Source organism: Pleuronectes platessa, chromosome 20, assembly GCF_947347685.1.
Source record: "Pleuronectes platessa chromosome 20, fPlePla1.1, whole genome shotgun sequence".
NCBI lineage: Eukaryota > Metazoa > Chordata > Actinopteri > Pleuronectiformes > Pleuronectidae > Pleuronectes > Pleuronectes platessa.
The window spans coordinates 6,893,609-6,898,635 of NC_070645.1; positions in this window are offsets into that span (position 1 = coordinate 6,893,609).

Below are 5,027 nucleotides of genomic sequence, written 5' to 3' on the forward strand. Positions count from 1 at the left end.
GACTGACGTTGTGACAAACCAATGGGAGCTCGGTTTAAGTGGCCCGGCTTTTATTTTGAACCAATGGGGTGATACGAAGAGGATTAGTGGGCGGGACGTCATCCCCGGTATCAGATGAAGTTGAAGGGTATAAACCAGGATCCAAAACAAAGTTGATCTGACTAGATCTCATTGTAGAGAACAAGTGAAAGGAAACAGTTACACACACACACTGCTACTGTGACACAACGATGGGATTACCGTGTTGCAATGCAGCAATGTACAGGTGACAGAATCTATTAAAGCTGCAAGCAGCAATAAAAAGGCCTCAGATCTTTCTGCACGTGGAGGCCAGAGCAGGTGCCACTGTGGAAATTATATAATGATAGCATAATGGCATAACGATCTTTGAATTCTGCACAAAGGGGTACAGTGTTCTCTTGTGGGAATAAATAATGCACATGTAGGAGATGCACAGGGATCTCGGCTGTTGCTCACACACACACACACACACACACACACACACACACACACACACACACACACACACACACACACACACACACACACACATATGCTGTTGTGTCTCAGAAGACCTTTAACTTCCACCTTAACTATAGTTACAACTTGCCTAACTTTAAGCCAAACCTGACCATAAAACATGTGTAATGAAAATGTTATGTAAATTGAATGATAGTTGTGAAACAAAGCTTATTTCCTGTTGCCAGTAGGTGGTGCCATCAGTAGTATTACATACAGACCTGATCTGTTCAAGTAGGGGCTCTGATGTAGCGTGAGCAATTTTGTGTCAATTGGACAACGTTACAACAACTTCCTTTTCACACTGATCAGTAGATGGCGCTATGACCCTGAGGAAATATTGAAACATAGAGCTGTTCAGGCTTGGACTTTGATCATGATACAGAAGTTTGGTGATGAGCCTTCGCCGTACCTCAAAGTTTACACGGTTTGAGGAAATGTCCCAATTCTGAGAGAGAGAGAGCGAGAGAGAGAGAGAGAGAGAGAGAGAGAGAGAGAGAGACTTCACCTTTGCAAGACACAAATATTCCTCTGATCTATAACCACTGACACTGTCACTGCAGGAGTGGAGTTTTTTGTTTTTTGAAGGTTGTGTATTAGCCCATATGAGAAATGTCACACAAAACACCAAATTATGGACTTCCTGTTTAGGTCATGGATTTAAGAGCCTTGACCTGATATAACTGCCTAGCAAATTATTGCTGAAGTTAGATTCATGCCGCTGTATGTCAACATCTCCCATGCTGTGAGGTTTAGTCTTGTTTTAGATTCATTTGCACTAAATTGGTCTTGACAAGAAACATGCAACTTAGTTGTCAATGGTCCATTTGGAGTTTGTCTCACTGTCTCCATCCAGTGGCGTCAAGAACACACCACAAGCCGGAGAACTTAAACGTGGATTTAGGCTGTCATCGTCAAAGGTGATGTTTCTGGAACTAGACTGAAATAGTATGTTTTACTCCAAAAATATAGTGATTGATATGAATATTAATAATCCGATGTGGGTGAAGGATGAAAACAGAACCAAGCAGGTTTAAAATCAGGTCTTATTATAAAATGATCAGGGGAAATAATGGTACATCAGTAACATCAGCAAATCTAAATCCAGACTGACGCTTAGAGACGAGATTTTTACGCCTGGGGTCCAAAAATTACTTTAAAATCAAGAAATGTCAAAGTCTTTGTCTAGTTTGAATGATGTGATTCAAGCTGTTTGTCTGATGAATGATAGTCATGAGAAATATTTGTCTTGAGGATCAACCATGGAAATATACTGGATGCAGAAGTCACTGATTTATGTACAGAGGGAAGAAGTAAGAGGATTACAACCAGACAAAAACAGTGCTATTGACAATTAGGATTTGTACGTATACGTCAATGTTTTCATTTCTGTTGTGTCATCTTGAGTACACAAGTGTACAGCATCTTGTGTTTATTCTTGAAAAAATCCCATTGTGAGTTTCCAACTTTAATATCTGTCTAGGTTAAATGAAAAAGAACACTATGTGTCGCTGGAAATCTAATTATCGTAACTGAAAAGTCTGAACACAACAGATATTGATCATAAATAATTAACTGTTTAATGTATTGATCTTATATTGTTCCAGCCAGGTCAGTTAACTCAGAGCTGAGCAGTAGCTTCGCTTCCATCCAAACCTCCCATAAATTCTAAACATATTTAGAGAAAAAATGCACAAGAAGATGTAAATGAATAAATTTAACATCCATTATACTATGTTAATGTTAGAAGTGGCCTCTTTGTTGTTGTGAAACCAGTGAAGAGGAAGAGGACACAGTGAGGTGATGTAACTCAGGGAAAACCAGTCTGGGGTTTCTCTTTGTTTCATGAGAAGGTTACATTCTCTTCATTGCTCCACACACTTCTGATTTTTCTCGTGTCTCATCTTTTCAGTGGAGCTGAAACTTCAGTGTCGTTTCAGTCACATTCTTCATGCACATCACGATTTTATCCTTTACGTCTGCTCCTATTGCACTTATTCTGGGAAAGGGGACTGCTTCCTTTACATGTACCATAAGTTTTCCCTCCACAGGGCTGCGGAGAACACATCTTTGCAGCCAAAAGGAAACTCGAGGAGAGCCTTACACTCATCCCAAAAAATTTGCCTTTAGCTTTCTTTGCTTCATGTCACATGAAAGCTCTGTCTCTCTTAAATTATGTCATCTGGGAACAGAGACAAGGCGATAAACTAATGACAGAGAAAGTCTAATGGTTTAGTCGTGAAGTCAGTTTATGTTCATGCAGCAACAACATAAATCTCACAAGATGATGTGATTATAGCTTGCTGTGGGTATCAATTACAGCATTAAGTGACAGATTGAATTTCCAAGCTTCCAGTAAAAGTAGAAAACTCAGAAAAGCCATGGAAAAACAAGTATTATGTATCATTTATCGAGGTGTAAACAGCCTAAAGAGGGCTCTGTTGTTTTCTGGTGTATTTAAAGACTCTCACAGGAAACGGAGCCTTTGACTCTGCCTCTTACACTCTGTTTATTTCTGGAATATGTTAGAGGGAGTGATTGTAAAGAAAAACATAAATGTATGTATATGTACATATCATACAGACTGTAATTATCACCAACTGTATATAAATATGACATGACAGCTCCCAAAGAATAAAGGCAAAGCGACTCAATCACCGCCTGGTGGCTGGCTGCAGCGTAGGTCATAAATCCTACCTCCTCCATGTTAATGGATAGGACATGGACCAAACTAAAATACACATGTCAAATAGCAATTTCTCAATGATGTTTTCTGTCATTCTAGGAATCACAGTTGAGGTTGTTTACTTCCTTTTCCTGGTAAGTTTAGTTTTATTGTTTTATTTGATGCTATAAAATAGGGTGAAATGTCATGATTGCCAGCTTAGACTGACTCACGATTGGTCGAGCGCATGTATCGGTTCCATCCCCTGATCACTATTGCACAGACTCATAATGCACAAGATGGTAGCCTTTGTTTACCTGGGAGACTTTGTTTTCATCTCTGGAAAGTGGGAGGAAGTGGAGACATGTTGTCACTTGCAATCATGAGTGTTGTCCTCACAGAAGAGGGTCCAGGGATGCACATCATCATCATGAAATGTTTGCACCTGCACGGGTTAGACAACAAACCTAGACTAAGGGCTTGTGAGGAGATCAAGTTGGTTTTATGCCACAAACTGGAAAAAGTAATTGTTATAGAAAATAATATTACACATTGAGTAAACATTCCACCGAAGCAGGCATTTCATTTGACCTTTACTGCAGCCAGCCACCAGGTGTCATCCGTCTTTCCATACAGCCTAAGGGACACTTTTCTACTTTTCACTCAGATTGATAAACCAATATGGAAAAATTTGTACTATATTTCCAACATATGCAAAATAGAAATGTGTTGACCAATGATTAATCAGATAAATATGGTCAGCGATATTTATTAAACGCTAATAAATGCATGTTAAATAAGCAACTGCAATACCAATGCACAATCTCTTAATACATTTCCAGGCGTTAATGAAACCTGTGAGTCCGACTGTAGCCGCCCGCTCCCAACAGAGGTCACTCAAGACACCATTTCATATCCCCGCGCCTCGCTCTCTGTCAAATTACATTTCCTGCTCGTAATTTTACACCACGAACCTTATCCCTTATTTCATTGCTCTGTTGCTACTCATGTCCCGGGGGAAATCATCCCAGTTTGAGCTGGTTCATGCAATCGGCTCACATTGATTGTTTGTTTATTGGCTGGAGGTTGTCATTCAGATTGGCGCTTTTTTGTTGGAATAAGGGACGGAGCTCAATCTTTATCTGTCCCAGGAGGAGAAGCCACACAGAGGTGCCACATGGAGCAAGTTAATGTCCATAAACAAGTGTCACACACATTAGCGGTTTAGATGGGACATAATTATGGTATACGGCGGAAAATATATTTACTTAAAGTGGCCATTTCCAGAATATTGTATATTACTGCCTGCAAGTACAGTATAAATATTTATATATATATATATATATATATATAAACTGAGAGATGGAACAGTTGTTCATTGGTGCAGCATTGTCCCCTCACAGCGATTCTGGGTTCAAACCAGACGGCCCAATGGGACTATGGAGTTTGTATGTTCTCATCGTGTGGGTTGTTTACACAGTCAAAATAATTAGCATTGGTCAATTGTAGACTCAGATTTTCTATATATGTGTGGATGTGGTCTGTCTCTGTACGGTGGCCCTGAAGTGCAAATCACAACAGCAAATTACAAAACACAATGGAAAATACAAAAACACAACAGCACATACAATAAAATAGCAAATAAGACAACACAACAACAAACACAAAAGCAAATCACAGTGTTTTCTTATTCTCTGTTGTGATTTGTACCTCAGGGCCACCGTAGCCCTTCGATACACTGACGACCTGTTTAGGGTGTACCCGCCCTGTTGCCTGATGTTGGCTGGGATTGGCTCCGGCCACCCTAAGACCCTCAAAGGGAAATAGGATGGATACTTAACTG